The sequence below is a fragment of the Chelonoidis abingdonii genome, chromosome 7, assembly GCF_003597395.2.
Source record: "Chelonoidis abingdonii isolate Lonesome George chromosome 7, CheloAbing_2.0, whole genome shotgun sequence".
Lineage (NCBI taxonomy): Eukaryota > Metazoa > Chordata > Testudines > Testudinidae > Chelonoidis > Chelonoidis abingdonii.
The window spans coordinates 67,471,089-67,489,624 of NC_133775.1; positions in this window are offsets into that span (position 1 = coordinate 67,471,089).

An 18,536-nucleotide genomic window follows, 5' to 3' on the forward strand; every position below is an offset into this window, starting at 1 on the left:
GTAAATTTGCTCTTTTTTATCTACCTGTAAGAAAAATTAAGGAGTTTTCACAAAATAAATATCATAAACAGTTTTCATCTTATTTATTTTTAAAAAGTAAAACATTGTTGAACTGCTGGTCCAAATATATTTTTTATTCTTACTTTAACATAGTAGCCAGTTATGGTTAATTAAAAATATTCTTTGTATTGTTACTTGTATCTAGATTTCAATAAACAAACAAACGAATTATGAAAAAAAGTTAAACACAAGTTAATCATACACGCTCATCAGCACTTAATGGAAAATAGGTATAATTAATTGACGTGTTTTTTCTAATAGTTAGTGTGATTTTTGGCACTGCATTTCTTCAGCCAATTTTTCATAGTTGGGAGAATAGGATGATATTCCTGTTCATAAGCAATCGTCAAGATGGGCATCTGTAAGCCGAGATGTGTATTTTGATTTTATGATGTTCATTGCTGAAAACAGAACTTTGCATAGATAAGTGAAACCGGAATAAGATTTTATTTTGGGTGCTTCATTTTTTAAGGCAGGAAACTTATTTCGGTCAACCAGATTACAAAAGTTTTCATCTATTGTGCAGGATTTTAGAACAATATCATTTTGAAGGTCCAAAATCTCCAGTTCCACGTCTTCTGTTCTTATTTGAATGAGACTTGCAATTGATGTAGCCATTTCTGTTACCTCTATTTGGCAAGTAGAAGGATTCACAAGAGAGGCAACTGCAGGCTCAATGATGGTGAACTGTTGAAATCTCTTTTCAGATTGTTCCAGAAGTGTTTGAATATGGATAACAAATGGTGATGGGTTAAAATCACTGTCACATACCATTTCCTTCATACTTGGGAAATGTACGAGAAACTTTGTCTTCATATGTGATATCCACAAGATCAGTTTTGCTTTGAATGATTTTACAGATCCTATCATTTGAACCACATATTTGTCTTTTCCCTGCAGCTCAAGATTTAAAATGTTCAATTTGTCAGTGATGTCGGCAAGAAAAACCAAGTCCATTAACCAGCTGGAGTCTTCTAGTTGCTTGAAGTTCTGATTTGTGGACTTCAGAAATTCTTTGATCTCTTCAATTAGGCTTAAAAAACGTGCAAGAACTTTGCTCAGCCATTGTACTTCTGTGTGCAAGATAAGATCAGATTGTTTATCATCCACATCTTCCAACAGGGCCTTAAAACGTCAGTGTTGCAAAGGTTTTGCTCGAATAGAGTTAGTTATTTTAATAACGACATTCACTATGTGTTGAAAAGAAAGAACTTTGACGCACAAAGCTTCTTGGTGGACAATGCAATGATAAGACATAAAGTTTGGAAAGGATTCATTCTTCTTACAGAGTGCAATGAATCTATTGGCGCTGCCCATCATTGCTGGTGCCCCATCAGTGGTGATAGCGGACAGCTTGTGTAGTGGCATACTAATTGATGTTGCGTATGATTTGAATAAATTATAGATGTCCTCACCCTTGGTTTTTCCCTTTCATAGGCAATGCTTTTAGTAACTCTTCTTTTACGGTGAAGTCACTAAATACCATCCTCACCATAACTGCCAACTGCACTGTATCAGATATATTTGTCGACTCGTCGAATTGCAGTGCAAACCAGTCACGTATTTCCAAGTCATCCTTTAGCTGAGTTTGCAAGTTGCTTGCAATTGCATGTATTCTCGTAACTGTGTTGTCTGATAATTGCAAGTCTTGTATTGCTGACAAAATCTCACCCTTGTTAGGAAATCCTTGAAACAGGCAATCAGCACCAGTCAAAAATGCTTCCTTCAGCAATTCACCATCTTGAAAGAGTTTTTTCTTCTTTGCGAGTAGATGAGCAATTTTAAAGGAAGCAATAGTAGCACCTTTAGACTTTACCACTTGTCTGAATAGGATTCTTCCCACTTGGCATTGAAATAATACATAATTGTCTTTTATTTGAACCACTCATTTTGGGGCAAGATTTAAAAAAAAATAATAAATCACAAAGCACGAGAAAACAGCAGTATCAGTGCAGCGGAAGAATACTCACATACAAGGCTAGCTCCAGGCACCAGTGGAGCAAGCACGTGCCTGGGGCAGCACATGCTATGGGGCAACATTCCCTCCATTCTTGGGATGGCAGAGTCGGAGCATTTTTTTGTTTTGTTTTTTGGTGGCAGTTCTGGACAGTGCAGAGAGAAGCTGGAGAGAAGCCATGAGGACAGAGAACCTTGGAGCCTGCAGCAGGTCTGCGGCTTCTCTCCCCTGCTTGGCATTAGGTGGGCCCTGTGCCTGCTGGGAACAGAGAACACCGTGCCCACAGCCTGAGTTCTCTGTCCCTGTCAGGTGTGGGGCCATGGCTTCTCTCCCTTGCTGGGCATTAGGCGGGTGCACATGAATGCCCCAGGAGGCCCCATGGCACCCATAGGCACCGTGTTGGGGACCACTGCTCTACGGCATTGTGCTCGGCAAAGAGCCACCACTGTGCTCCTGAAGCAGCCGGAATGTATTAGGGAGTTGGGCCGCAGCAGTACACAAAGAGGGCAGCAATGGGGGCATTGTGGGGATGGGGGTGGCGGCTCTGCAATGGAAGCAGTCACTTGCTGAGAAGAACTTCCCCAGCCTCCTGTAAGCTCTCGCTGTAAGGAGCATGGAGCCCAGCATGAGTGGAAAAAGGAAACGCCAAGTGTTGAGAGTTGGCTCCAGGGAGTATGAGCAGAGCTATCTAAGGGACAGGCCTCCTGCTTCAGGAGCCGCTCACCTAACGTTACTGGCCTGACGTAGCTTTGTAAAGGAAACTGGTCCCAGAACCCAGCCACACCCCAGCGTTAACCCCCCAGCCCGAATAGCCTGGCTGGGGCTTGGGGCTGGAGTATGGTGGCTAAGCCTCAGCCCTGCAGCTGGGGGTGATGTGGAGTGGCCCAGCCTAGCAGTTCCCAGCATTGCTCCTTATGCATGGTACGGAGGGTGGGACATGCTTTGCTCATGGCCCAGTTGCTGTCTCACTCTCTGTGGAGCCAGTATTCCTGGGGAGAGGCAGGTGCAGGTAGAGACTTGGTTAGCGATCCCTGTGCAGCTGGGGTGAGAGCTTCTTGCTCGCCTCTCTGTCCCTGCACTGCTCTGGGCAGTCAAGCCCTTGGAGGTTCAGGGGTTAATGGAAAAGTGCTAAGTGGGTCAGACTCTAGCTAGCTGACCTAGAGCTTCCCCTGTTTCTCAGCGTTGCCACCACAGGCCACTCAGTCAGCTCATGGCTGAAAGGGCCATGTGGGTTGAGCCGAAACTGCCCCCTCCTGCCCCTGAATGGAGAGCTCAGCAACAGAATGTGTGAGGAAATGGGCGCTAAGTAGCATCGGCGGAGCAAGCAGCGGATTTGCTGTTGGTGTGCAGGCCTGAAGACAGCTCCTTGAACATGAACCAGCAGTCACCCAGCACCCATGGCTCATAGGCCAGAAGGGACCATCGTGATCATCTAGTCTGACCTGGACATTCCAGGCCACAGAACCTCATCCATCCCCTCCTGTAATAGGCCCCTAGCCTCTGGCTGAGTTAGTGATGGCCTCAAATTTTGATTTAAAGACTTCAGGTAACAGACACTCAACCATTATACTTGAGTTCAAATCAGCAAGTGACCTATGCCTTATGCTGCAGAGGAAGGTGAAAACCCCCCAAGGTCTCTGCCAGTCTGACCTTGGGAAAATTCCTTCCTCACCCCAGATATGGCGATCAGTTAGACCCTGAGCATGTGGGCAACACCCACGGGCCAGACGCCACATGCCATTGTTAGCAATCTCATCACACCATCCTCTCCGTAAACTTATCAAGCTGAGTCTTAAAACAAGTTAGTTTTGCCCCCACTACTCCCCTTAAGAGGTTGTTCCAGAACTTCATTCCTCTGATGATTAGAAACTTGCATCTAATTTCAAGCCAACACTTTTTGAGGGCCAGGTTATGGCCATCTGTTCTTGTGCCAACACTGGCCCTTAACGTAACATCAGGGAGGGAGAGGAGTTATTTATCTCTCTGCTGTAGATATAGAGAGCAAGCCTATCTCCCCTCAGCCTTCATTTGATTAGCCAAGCTCTGAGTCCTCTCGGCCTCTCGTAAGGTAGGTTCTCCATTCCTCCAGTCATCCTCATAGCCCTACTCTGTCCTGTAGCTCTCTCCATACTATTGGCCAGGCAGCCAGCCACGGGATCAGGGCACTACACAGCTGGATGGTATTGCATTGCTGTATTGGAGAAGCTGGAACGGAAGGACATTCTCCAGGGCCCACTGGACTCATGGTGGCGGGCGGTGAGTGCTGAGGGCAGTGCTGGTGCCTGATGGATGTCAGGGGAGAGCCCTCCGGCACTGGCTGTGTCTGTGTTATGGCGATGGCTATGTGCCTGCTTGGGCATGCTCTGGGACATATTGCGCCTGTAACTCTTGGCAATTGTGTTCTTGCCCTATGTAGAGCTCCTGAGTCCCAGTCGCTGCTTCTGGCTATGCTTGGCTCTGGGAACCAGCTTACTGCTGCCAGATGGTGTGTGATGGGTGGGTTCCTGCAATGCAACAGGCCTCAGCATCTGGCTCAGGGATGGCTCCAGTCTCTTTGGATGCCCTGCACCTGCCTTTCATTGCTGCTGTTTCCCCCAGCCCGTATGGGTGTGGATGAAGTTAGCCTAGCTTTGGTGTAGCCCACCATGAAGCTGCAGAGCTGGCTGTGTGAGCACCTCTGCTGGATGCCCAGGAACTGGGACATGAGCTGGGGCAAAGCTAAGAGGACATGGCTGGCTCTGGGGTCCAGCCTCCCATTGGAGCTGCTGCAAGGATGAGTCCAATGTTACAGCAGCCTGGGCCTCCTCGGGAGGGTCAGGAATGGCCAACGGCTTGCCAGGACCATCTTAGCTGAAGGGCTTTAGTGGAGCACAAGGAATAGTCACTGTGCTCCACTAATTGTGGACCGGGTGCAGCTTAAACAAATACAATAAAGGGAGAGTGGCTGGTGGCCACCGCTGTGGTAGGAATCCATGCTCCCCATCATCCCCTGGGGCCTTTCAGTGGGAAGGGGCTGCCGGGGGCCATTGCTTTGTTTCAGCTAAAAGTCTCTGCTGCTGCTGGGACAAGCTCCTGGTGGCTGCACCTCCCCATCGTACCCTCTCAGGTCTGAGTTTTTGCCCCATTGCTCCTCTCCCTGGCACCGTCTCTTTAGACTGGGGCCAGGCAGGCAATGAGGGTTCCTGGCTCAGCCGCTCTGCTCTATGAAGTTCCTAGGCCAGTGCCAGCACGGTCTGGGCTATGGTGTTCAGAGCTCACTCCTTGCTTGCCAGAGCTTTGTTTTACCCTGTGTTTGGGTCTAACTGGTTGTGCTCAACAAGAGCTTTAACACTGCTTCATCCAGCCAATCTGGCGGGGCCACTCAGCCCTTAAAGGCAGAGATTCCCCACTACTACATCAGCCTCTTGAGCAAGACTTGGAGTGCTGTGGTGTGGTTGTTCGGTTCCCTGTGGGACACTGACCTGTGCATGGTGGATGGCATCACATTAGCAAGGGCCACTGCTTAGTGAATGTTGTAACGTGATGGCTCAGGCGCTCCAGCAGCAGCCCACTCTCTGGCAATGGGACGCTGGAATGGTGAGGCCCTACCTGCATGTACAGCAAATTCATGTATTTCCACTTTTTTCTGTTCTATTAGCCGCAACACAAAAACAAGTCCTCCTTAGAGGACTGTTGCACAGCCAGAGCAAACTGAAACTGCTGTTCTAGAATCCGGCATGAAATGGAGACTGGACACAGCAGCGCTAGAGTGAAGTGCAGGAGGAGCAGAGCTTGCTGGCCAGCTGCTAAACCCTGGCAGCTGCATTTTTACTGCTGAAATACAACAGCTACTGCCAACACCCAGCTTCAGACATCAACACTATTTCCCGGAGGAGCTTGGACTCTGGGAACTAAGCGATGCTGCTAATTAGCAAACTCTAATGCTGCCAAGCTGAGCAGTGACCATGGGAACTTCTGCTAGGGTCAGTCGCACCTGCTGCTTCTTGGAAGAGACTGTGCTCGTGCTTGGATTGGCCCAGTGGGTTCAGTGAAGTGAGCGTGTGTCAGTACCACCAATCGTACCTTATTTATCCAGGCTGTGGCGAGATCCAAAGATATGTAGTGGACTGGGCATGCAGCGGAGGACTCTGCGGCTCTTCTGCACACCTAGCACCTGATATTTGCCATGCCTATGCACCCAGGGCCATTAGCATTCACTGTGATCAATGGCTTAACATCAGAATCAAATGGTGTGATGAGGAGAATTGGCCAGATAGACTGCAGCATGTGGGACTGCACCTCTGCGCAGCTGCTGCCACTTCATCCTCAGCCCACACTAGGGCCCCATAGCGCCACTTTCAGGCATGGGCCCCCAGCGTCTCTGCCCCGCAGTATGTTTGTTGTCTGCCTCAGTGCCAAGTGGGTGTGAAACTCAGCCATCGTGATGTGGCAGGTGCCACGGCACTTTTCACAGGGGCAAATGGTCACCCAAGCAGCACAGCAGGAGAGAGTTGGGCATGGTGTGGCGTAGACTGGAGGGAACTCACCTCAGCTAGGGGGAACTTCTGGACCAGCTAAAGCACCAGTGCATGTTACATCCTCTGTACGGCAGGCGTTTGCTTAGCATTTACCAGCACTGAAGGCCACCTCTGCCCTCTGTGGGCATCAAGGAGCAGATGAATTGTCTTATCTTAACTCTGTTGGGCCTACCCAAAAGGGAAAAAATGGAAGGAGGAGGATCCAGGGAACTATAGGCCAGTCATCCTCACCTCAGTCCCCAGAAAAATCATGGAGCAGGTCCTCAAGGAATCAATTTTGAAGCACACAGAGGAGAGGAAAGTGATCAGGAACAGTCAGCATGGATTCACCAAGGGCAAGTCATGCTTGACTAACCTAATTGCCTTCTATGATGAGATAACTGGCCCTGTGGATTAGGGGAAAGCAGTGGACATGTTACTCCTTGACTTTAGCAAAGCTTTTGATACAGTCTCCCACAGTATTCTTGCCAGTTAAAAAAGTATGGGCTGGATGAATGGACTATAAGGTGGATAGAAAGCTGGCTAGATCATCGGGCTCAACGGGTAGTGATCAATGGGTCGATGTCTAGTTGGCAGCCAACATCAAGCCGAGTGCCCCAAGTGTCAGTCCTGGGGCTGGTTTTGTTCAATATCTGCATTAATGATCTGGAGAATGGAGTGGACTGCGCTCTCAGCAAGTTTGCAGATGACACTAAACTGGGAGGAGTGGTAGATATGCTGGTGGGTAGGGCTAGGATACAGAGGGACCTAAATAAATTAGAGGATTGGACCAAAAGAAATCTAATGAGTTTCAACAAGGACAAGTGCAGAGTACTGCACTTAGGAAGGAAGAATCTCATGCATTGCTACAGACTAGGTACCAAATGGCTAGGAAGCAGTTCTGCAGGAAAGTGCCTAGGAGTTACAGTGGACGAGAAGCTGAATATGATCGACAGTGTGCCCTTGTTGCCAAGATGGCTAATGGCATTTTGGGCTGTATAAGTAGGGGCATTGCCAACAGATCAAGGGATGTGATCATTCCCCTCTATTCTACATTGGTGAGGCTTCATCTGGAGTACCGTGTCCAGTTTTGGGCCCCCCACTACAAGAAGGTTGTGGAAAAATTGGAAAGAGTCCAGTGGAGGGCAACAAAAATGATTAGGGGGCTGGAGCACATGACTTATGAGGAGAGGCTGAGGGAACTGGGGTTATTTAGTCTGCAGAAAAGAGGAATGAGGGGGGATTTGATAGCTGCTTTCAACTACCTGAAAGGGGGTTCCAAAGAGAATGGATCTAGATTGTTTTTAGTGGTCGCAGATGACAGAACAAGGAGTAATGGTCTCAAGTTGCAGTGTGGGAGGTTTAGGTTGGATATTAGGAAAAACTTTTTCACTAGGAGGGTGATGAAGCTCTGGAATGGGTTACTTAGGGAAGTGGTGGAATCTCCATCCTTAGAGGTTTTTAAGGTCAGGCTTGACAAAGCCCTGTCTGGGATGATTTAGTTGGGGATTGGTCCTGCTTTGAGCAGGGGGTTGGACTAAATGACCTCCTGAGGTCCCTTCCAACCCTAATATTCTATGATTCTACCCAACTCATGCAGGGTCATATCCACACACCGGTCAGGGCTTTGGGATGACTTTATTCCTGACCCATCAAGGCCTGACTTGGAAGTCTCTGTAGACACACACGTACACGCACACCTCTCCCCAGCAACAACAGGATGTGTGAAACCCTAGGAACATGGCTATTGCTCAGTAGCTATTGTCAATTGGGGTGGGGTGGGGACAAAGGCTCCACCCCTCTGGGCCTCCCAGCAGCATAAGGTCCCTCTTCTCCAACCTCATAAGAACATAAAAGCAGCCATACTGGGTCAGACCAAAGGTCCATCTAGCCCAGTATCCTGTCTTCCAGCAGTGGCCAATGCCACATGGCCCAGGAGGAATGAACAGAACAGGTTATCATCAAGTGATCCATCCCCTGTCATCCATTCCCAGCTTCTGGCAAACAGAGGCTAAGGGCACCTTCCTTGCCCATCCTGCTAATAGCCTTGAATGTGTCTAGTTCTTTTTTGAAATCTGTTATAATCTTGGCCTTCACAACATCCTCTGGCAAGGAGTTCCACAGGTTGACTCTGCGTGGTGTGAAGAAATACTTCCTTTTCTTTGTTTTAAATCTGTTGCCTATTAATTTCTTTTGGTGATCCCTAGTTCTTGTGTTATGAGAAGGAGTAAACAACACTTCCTTATTTACTTTCTCCACACCAATCATGATTTTATAGACCTCTATCCTATCCCCTTTAGTCATTTCTTTTCCAAGCTGAAAAGTCCCAGTCTTATTAATTGCTCCTCATATGGAAGCTGTTCCATAGCCCTAATAATTTTTGCTGCCCTTTTCTGAATCTTTTCCAATTCCAATATATCTTTTTTGAGGTGGGCCGATCACATCTGCACGCAGTATCCAAGATGTGGGCATACCATGGATTTATATAGACGCAATATGATATTTTCTGTCTTATTATCTATCCTTTCCTGAATGACTCCCAACATTCTGTTCGCTTTTTTGACTGCCGCTGAACACTGAGTGGCTATGTTGCAATCTGCTCCAATTATCCATTTTCCAACCTGCACCCTGGAAACTATTTTGAAACTTGTTGTGAAAGTGGTGTTTTCTTTCTTGACCAACTTTGCACTGCTTCTACTCGCCTCTCCTTTCTAAAGCTTTTTTTTCTCAAGGAGGACATTCAGAAGCCATTTCTTAATGAAAAGAACATGCTGGAGTGCAGAGGTCAAGCTGTTGCATTTGCAGCAAAGTCCATAGCCGTGAAATCTAAATCTGCAGGGCTTAAGCAATATGTAATGGTCATAAAGGGAACTAGGAGGAATTCAGTGACAAAACAAGAGGCACAAAAGCTGTTTTTTCCCAGCAGCTAGTTGGAGGGATTGAAATAACAAACAGATTTCCTGAGTCAGGGCCAACTTCCCAGACACTATGAAATCTCATCAAAAAGCTGTTTTCTTTTGCCAGGGGAAATCTGATGGGTGTGTTTATGTTTCAAAGGGGTATCCATGGAGACTAGCACCCAGTGATGCGGGTGTTTCTATGTGTGCGCATGCACAGCTTCTTCAGCAAGCACAGTCTCCAGTCTTCCTTAGGGCTTGGCTACACTTGAAACTTCAAAGCGCTGCTGCGGGAGCACAGCCGCGGCAGCGCTTTGAAGTGTGAGTGTGGTTGCAGCGCCTGCACTGGGAGAGAGCTCTCCCAGCGCTGCACGTACTCCACCTCCTCATGGGATTAGCTTGCAGCGCTGGGACCTGTGCTCCCAGTGCTGCGGCACTGTTTACACTGGCGCTTTACAGCACTGTATCTTGCAGCGCTCAGGGGGGTGTTTTTTTTCACACCCCTGAGCGAGAAAGTTGCAGCGCTGTAAAGCGCCAGTGTAGCCAAGGCCTTACTCTTCAGCCTAGGGATGGGGCTGTCTCAGCGGAGACTGATGTTGGAGGTGCCCACATGGCAGTCTCCATCCCACGACAATGAGGTGTGACCTTATTAAACCACCTGCAGGGAGCATAACCTGTGGCAGACTGCGGGCTACGATAGACAGGGAGAAACCAAAATGCCATGCTGTCAGACACAGCTCCCTAGGGCACATTGTGTTTGCTTTCAATAAAGCCACTGCTGTGTATTAACAACATCCCTCTGAGTAGTAATGCCCACGGCACTATCTGCCTGGCACTGCAGTTTAGAGACACAGTTGTTACTTCTTTCTTCACGCCAAAGTCTGCACTCAGTGCCACCACAACTGTTAATCCAGAGTGATTTCAGTGGCTTTATGGAGAAGCTGGCTCTGTAGCTGTAATATCCTGTTGTTAATTTATGACTATGCATGCAGTATGAACCACCTTTGACAGGCTTGCTCCTCGCTAGGCCTCAATCTAGCCCCAGGAATGCCCTTTAGAAGGGAGGGTGAGCACAGATGACAGGGCTGTGGCTCCAGCCTGTGACTGGGTTAGGTGAGTGTAGTGATAACTTGGTACAAGGCACAACATGTGCAAAATCTGAGCTGATGGTTAGCAAGAATCATAGAATATCAGGGTTGGAAGGGACCTCAGCAGGTCATCTAGTCCCACCTCTTGTTCAAAGCAGAACCAATCCCCAGACAGATTTTTACCCTGTTCCCTAAACAGTCCCCTCAAGGATTGAACTCACAGCCCTGGGTTTAGCAGGCTAATGCTCAAACCACTGAGCTATCCCTCCCACCTCAAGACTTTGGGTCACTAGTGGTCTTCTGAAGGCTGGTTCTAATTTCCACTTGAATCCTGCTTTTAGCTGGACTCTCACAGCAGCATCAGTTTTGCTTCACTCTCAGGAAAATTTCCCCTAACATCTCACATAACAAGCCCAAGGCAGTTGCAAAGCCATACAGGGGACTGTACAGACATTTCCTGTGGGTGGTCCGAGCTCCTCAGCCAAAGCCAGTGAAGCCGTGTAGACATCCTTGATGTTATGAGTCATCTGAGGGTTCTCTGAATTAATAGCCTGCCAGAACTAGCAGCTCCAGGCATCAGCAGAACAATGCACTGCTTTGCATTAATCCCCGTCATGCAGATTTAGCAGGTTACTGGAATTGCATCTAAAAGCATCGCTTAGGTGAGGCTGATGGGTTCCCAAGAGCCAGGAGCTGTGCAAGTTTCCTCATGAGGTCCTTCAAAGCTGTGGCCCTATCATGTTTAGCATGGCACAATGACCCCCATGGCACAATGACCCCCCATTGGCACAATGGGCCTGTGGGAGCCACAGCCATGGAAAACCCAGAAAAGACAGCAGCTGCCTTTCTAGTGCAGCTTGCTTGAGCAAGAATTGTCAGGGACATGGCCGGCAGCATTCAGCACTCAGAGAGGTGGATTCTGGGATAATAGTGCTAAAAAGGGCAGTGCATTATGGGTGATGATGTTAATTTAACAAAATAGCTGATGCTCCAATGCATGGACTGCCCCACAAACCTCATTATCAAATGACACCCTTTGAAGACCCATGGCCAGGAGTTTCAGAAGTGACTAGTGACTCAGGCACCTCTGTTTCTGGGTGCTCAACTTACAGTTTGCCAGACAGCACCAGGCAACCCTGCAATGGCAATACAGGCCCGCAAAGCTGTGTCAAGTTGGGCACCCAGCATCACCAGTCACTTTTGAAAATCCCGGCAGCATTTCCCATGAAATTGTCTCTCTCATGTGATTCTTCTGAGCTCTCCCCTCATGGGAGTCTGCAAAGGAGCAAAGTAAGCTGAGCATAGACTCATAGACTTTAAGGTCAGAAGGGAACATTAGGATCATCTAGTCTGACCTCCTGCACAATGCAGGCCACAGAATCTCACCCACCCACTCCTGTAACAAACCCCTAACCTATGTTTGAGTTATTGAAGTCCTCAAATTGTGGTTTGAAGACCTCAAGCTGCAGAGAATCCTCCAGCAAGTGACCCATGCCCCATGCTGCAGAGGAAGGCGAAAAACCTCCAGGGCCTCTGCCAATCTGTCTGTCCTGGAAAAAAATTCCTTCCCAGTCCCAAATATGGCAATCAGTTAAACCCTGAGCATGTGGGCAAGACTCACAGCCAGCACCCAGGAAGAATTCTCTGTAGTAACTCAGATCCCATCCCATCTAAATCCATCCCAGACCGTCATACTTACCTGTTGATAATCAAAGATCAATTGCCAAATTAATTACCAAAATTAAGCTACCCATCATACATCCCCTCATAAACTTATCAAGCTTAGTCTTTAAAGTCAGATATGTCTTTTGCCCCACTACTCCCCTTGGAGGCTGTTCCAGAACTTCACTCCTCTAATGGTTAGAAACCTTCGTTATTTCAAGTCTAAACTTCCTAATCAGGCCGACTTTAGGCCTATCCACCAATTCCCCGAATCGGGCCCCGCCACCTAAGGGGTCCCCCGCCCAGTGAGAATCCTTTCCCTGGCTAGAGTTGCCTTTTTAATTTTTACTCACCTGGCAGCGCTCTGGGTCTTCCACGGCACTCGGCGGCAGCTCCTTTGCTCGCTCTGGGTCTTTGGTGGCACCGGTGCAGTCCTTCGCTCACTCTTGGTCTTTGGCGGCGCTTCAGCGGCAGGGTCCTTCAGGGCCACCGAAACCCGGAGTACAAGCCACATGCGTTTTTTTTTTTTTTTAAGTCATCCCTGCTGGGGCCCGTCGAAACTGTTCAAATTGGGCCTCACTTCCTAAAGCAGGACCTGTTCCTAGTGTCCAGTTTTATTCATTTGTTCTGTGTCCAATTGCGTACTAACTTAAAAATTCCTCTCCCTCCCTAATATTATCCCTCTGAATATTTATAAAGAACAATCATATCTCCCTCAGCCTTCTTTGGTTAGGCCTAAACAAGCCAAGCTTTTAAGTCTCCTTTCATAGGACAGGTTTCCTTCTTCAGATCATCCTAGTAGCCCTCTCTGTACCTGTTCCAGTTTGAATTCATCCTTCTTAAACATGGGAGACCAGAACTGCACACAGTATTCCAGATGAGGTCTCATCTAGTGCCTTGTATAAAGGTATTAACACCTCCTTATCTTTGCTGGGAAATACCTCGCCTGATGCATCCTAAAGCCCATTAGCTTTTTAACGGGCCATATCGCATTGCGGCTCATAGTCATCCTGTGATCAACCAATACGCCGAGGTCCTTCTCCTCCTCTGTTACTTCCAACTGTGTGTCCCCAATTTATACTAAAATTCTATTATTAATCCCTAAATGACATGACCTTGCACTTTGTCACTATTAAGTTTAATCCTTTATATTACTCCAGTTTACAAGGTCATCAGATCTTCCTGTAGGTATCCGGTCCTTCTCTGTGTTAGCAATACCTCCAGCTTTGTGCGATCCGCAAACTTTATATTACACATTCCACTTTTTGTGCAAAGGTCAGTAATAAAAGATTGGTCCAAAAACCGATCCCTGAGGAACTTCACTAGTAACCTCCTTCCAGTCTGACCATTCGCCTTCAGTACGACCCAATGTGTCTCCCCTTTAACCAGTTCTTATCCACTTCAATTTTCATACTGATCCCATCTGGGATACCAGTGTTTTCCTGTAAGTGTCAGACTGCATCAGTTGCGCCAGACAGCTTCCGGCAAAGGCTCTCACTGAGCGCAGAGCTGAGTGAGATAATTGTCCCCGATAAGAGTCAGACAATGGATGCTGTCAGTCAGGATCTCTCATGCTCAGCCTAGCGAGTCATTGACCCTGGACTCCAATCTAATCCTCTAGGATTTAGACACACTGGCTGCATGCTGCGGCTTCCCACACACCACTGCCTCTGTTTCTGTAAGAGCCCGCAGGACTAGAACTTGGGACAATGGGCAGTTTGGCTACTGACGCTTCTGCATCACCCCTGGAAGCTTAGGCTGCGAGGCCCTGTAAAGCTAGATACTGCAAAATACATCCCAGTAGGTCCTGAGTGCGGCTCCCTGCAGCCGAGTGCTGGCTCATGCCAGTGTAATAAACCAGGAAGCCATTCTAGGGAGCTGTCTGAACTTTGATATAGCCTGCCTGCTGCTGCTTCAAACCTTGCCTTGCTGGGGACAGTCTGGCTTCTGACCCTGGTTTGCTCAGTGCTGGAACTGTGCCCCTGACCCTGCTCCTCCTCTTCTTCCTGGGGTCCCCACCTCCTGCTCCTTCTTTCCCCCCCTTGAGGCCCCACCTCCTGGCCAGACCAGAAGCTGGAGCCAGGCCGTAGTAAGTGACATCCAGGGAGCCCGGTCTGCTGTGGGGAGCCCCGAACTCTCCACCTGCCCTGGGTGGGGTGCCAGGGTGCCCGCAAGCAGTCCCTGGCTCATGTTCCCCCGGGGCACACCGTCCAGGGCAGGTGGAGGGTCTAGGGCTCCCCACAGTGGCCCAGGCTCCCTGGGTGGCACTTACCACGGCCTGGCTCCAGCTTCCAGTCTAGCTAGGGCCTCAGGGAGAGAAGAGGAGCAGGGGGAAGGGTCCTATGGTGAGGAGGTCTAAGGCCCACCTCAGTCCCCTACTGGGAAGAGGCTGACGCTGCTAGAGGGGTTTCACTTCATGGCAGGGCAGCTGATCAACTTATCAGCTCCCCCCACAGGAAGCATAGTCCCTGCTGCCGCTGCTCCGTACCTGCCCAAGGCTACTACGCCCATGTTAAAAAGTGGGCAGGCATGACACCCCTGGCACTCTCATTCCGGTATCCACGGGCCCCTTGGGGTGTTGGGGGCCCAAATGTTCTTTGTGCCCAGGGCCCCAGTACATCTTAATCTGCCTCTAGGGGCATGGCTTGGTAACCCACTCTCTCCACTAAATAAAGTCATTTGTGTCAGCTCTGGGTGAAGCAGGATTGCTCAGAAGAGCAGGGGAAGGGAAGAACCCAGCATTTGCCTAGTGTGAAAAGAGTCAGCACATACATGTATTATTTTTCTTGGTATGTCCGTGCTCCACTTCTGCTGAGGAGAGCTGGTGTTTGAGAATTGGAGTGGTGCCAGGTTGAAGCTCTACTCCTTTGTGAGAGAATTCCACAAATAAAGGGACAAGGCACCAAGGAAGTCCAACAGTGCCCCAGAGAAGTCTATTGAAAACAAACACATAAGCCTAACCCAGGAAGAGGCCACTAGACTAGACTGCACCCAGTTACCCCTAACTGGGGTGTTTTGGGAGTCCTGGAATGCTCATACACCAACCACACATCATCCCTTGGGCATGGGTTCCTGTCTTTTTTGGAGAAGCTCCCCCTTTTCTAAGCTCTTCCTTTGGCCTTCCCGCTGCAGCCTCCCTGGTGAAAAACATGTGAGTGACCTGTCTTGTGGGGGAGACGCTAGATCCTAAAGGGGACTGTCATAAACAGATAGCTAAGGGTTAATGTCTCTTTCACCTGTAAAGGGTTAACAAACAGTGACCTGCAACACCTGACCAGAGGACCAATCAGGGTGGAGGGAAGCTTTCAAATCTGGGTGGAGGGAAGCTTTTGTTTGTGTTCTTTGTTCTCTATCCGTGTCATCTCTGGGATCTGAGAGTGACTGGACGTACTACAGGCTCTAATTTTCTATTCAAGTAGTAAGTGCAAGTAGAAAGGTGATTTAGTCTTTTTAATTGGTTTTCTTTATTTGCAAATGTGTATCTGGCTGGTAGAGTTTTAATGTGTATTTGGCTGGAAGTATTTTAAATTGTATTTCTGCTGGAGGAGGCTTCTCTCTAGTTTCTATAAGCTGAAAGACCCTGTAATATTCCATCTTGAATTTACAGTGATTATCTTTACTCTTCTTTCTTTTATTAAAAGTTTTACTCTTTAAAAGACCTGATTGATTTTTTCCCCTTGTTAAGGCTCAAAGAAACTGAGTCTGTATTCACCAGGGAATTGGAGAGAGAGCGGGGGTGGGGAGGGAAAGGTAAATTTCCTCTTTGTTTTAGATTCACAGAGCTTGAATCTGTATTGCCTCGGGGTGAGGGGGAAAGGGGAGTGGGGAAGGGACATTCCTTTCTGTTTTAAGATTGAAGGCGTTTGAATCACAGTGATCTTCCAGGGTAACCCAGGGAGGGAAAGCCTAAGAGAGGTACCGGTGAGGGAAAAGGTTTACTTTCCTTGTGTTACGATCCAGAGGGTCTGGGTCTTGGGGGTCCCCAGGGAAGGTTTTGGGGGGACCATAGTGTATCAGGCACTTCAAGTCCTGATTGGTGGCAGCTATCAGATCTAAGCTGGTAATTAAGCTTAGGGGAATTCATGATGGTACCCCATCTTTTGGACTCTAAGGTTCAGACTGGGGAATTATACCATGACAGTCCCCAACTCTGCTACTTGCCTCCTGCCTGTCTGACTCTGCCTTGCTGGTATCCTGACCCGGCTCACCCCAACCCTGCTACTTTTCTCCTGACCATAATGTGGTAACTGACCGGGGCACACCAGTCACCTCCAGCCTGGCCCGGGCACTTTCAGTCTTCCCAGGGCAATAGGGAGCTGGTCAGAGTGAATGGTAGCTGGAGCATGGAATGGGGAGCTTTGGTCTTTCTTCTAAAGCTAATCAGAGCCACACCTGGGCTGCTGTGATGGACCGGAGAGGAAAACATTACCGTGATGCTCAGACGAAATCCCATCACTGCGCAAACACAGCCCAGACACGTTCCCTTCTCATACAAACTATGAGAATGAGCGGGGACATCAAACAAGTTCTGTATTCCATCCTGTCCTTCCCATTTGGGGTATGTCTGCACAGCAAGTAGACACCCACCGCCAACTTGGGCTCGCAGAGCTTGGGCTGTGGGGTTGTTTACTTGTGGTTGTGGCTCGGGCTGCAGCCTGAGCTCTGGGACCCTCCCACTCTGCAAGGTCCCAGAACCTGGACTCAAGTCCGAGCCTGGAAGCCTTCGCAGCAAAGAAACAGCCCTGCAACCCCTGTGTGCCCAAGTTGGCTGGCATGGGCCAGCAGTGGGTGGCTAATTACATAGTAAACCTACCCTGACTTGCTAGTGAAAGGTGATGTGTTGGAGATGGCTGCCCACCAGCTACCCCCAGCAGCAGGCATACAAGCTTTCTCTGCTCACCTCTTCCAGCTGCATGTCACAGCCACTCTCTGTTCCCAATGCTTCAGAGCTCAGGACTGGTGCTCCAGGGTCAGCCTCCCTATTAAATTATCCTCCTCTACCAGCTGACTCACGCTGGCTGAATTTGCAGCAGCTGGGCTCTCCTGGCATGTGCTCAGTCTTTGTGATGATGCAATGTTGTGGTTACTGTCACTTGTGCACACGTATTGGATGGATGTGTGTAAATGCCATTTGCTCACACACATGCACAAATGGCTCTGTGCATGGAGATGCAACCATTTCAATGTGCAGCTGAATGCCCTACAGCTGTGTGCATGTGACTGTATGTGCAAAGCTACCTGGACTCAGCCAGATTGCTGGTATTTTGAACATGAGTCAGAACAGCCCAGCTGCTATGTAGCTCACCAGTGGTGCCAGGAAACGATGTGTCAGCCCCGCTAGTGTGGCGTTCCTGATTTGTGCTGTGCCACGCTACTGCTGGATCCTGGCCATAAACCCAGCAGAACTGGCACTGGGATGCTCACCCATTGCCACAGTGCAAAGAGATACCCAAGGACCCCTGTGCCATAGGAGGTTCACTGCAGGGGCAGGCTGCAGAAAATGGCACGGGTGCCCCTATGGTGCACTGGTCCCTGGCTGCTGTTAGAGAGCTTATGTGGCTCTGATAGTATGATCATCTCTCAAGCAGCTCAGCATGGTATTAGTGTATCTTAGTCTGTAGCAGCCTTGAGCGACTTCCCCTTGCCATGTGCAATGGAATCCCCCTCTGTTACTGACACGGTGAAGACAGCAGCCTAGGGCCAGGCTTTAGATGCTCACTGCAATGATCATACCGAGGAGGGAATCGGGCCATTGGAAATCCTGCTGTAACAGAAAGCAGTTGGAGATTTGCCATTGACAGCAATAGGAATGGGTCTGGGCCTGTGGAGGAGCAGGTAGGCTGACCAGGTGCTGGCAGTAAGATTGAAGGCGTTGAATGTGCACAGCTAGGGTGCGTGATGGGTAGGAGGGGATGTGAGGAAAGGCTGCGAGTAGCTGAAGGGTGTGTGCAACCCCCAGGGTGCAGCATCAGTAATGACTGTAGGACCAAGGGGATGAAATGAAACCAAGGCAAAGATCCCCATAGCAAGAGCTATGCTACACATGTCACAGGCTCCCAGGGAAGTGAGGGACAGCCCAGTGTGTGTCATCCACACTGAGTGGACACAGACATGGAGAATGTACTGTAGAGAATGATCTGAAACTGCGCTCTGAAGGGGCAGAGGCATACGGAGAGGAGGATGAACTGGATCAGATCAATGCTCCATTTAGCGGCAGTTCTAGTTGCAAAGCCCTGATTCTACAAAAACTTGGGGCATTCGAGAACTCACATTGGTGCCGCTGGCCTTTTGTGTAGTGCTGTGCATGGAGAGGGGGCTGAATTTCTTCTTGATCTTGCCTGTACCGATTAGCCGATGCCCTGAGCTGTGAGCTGTG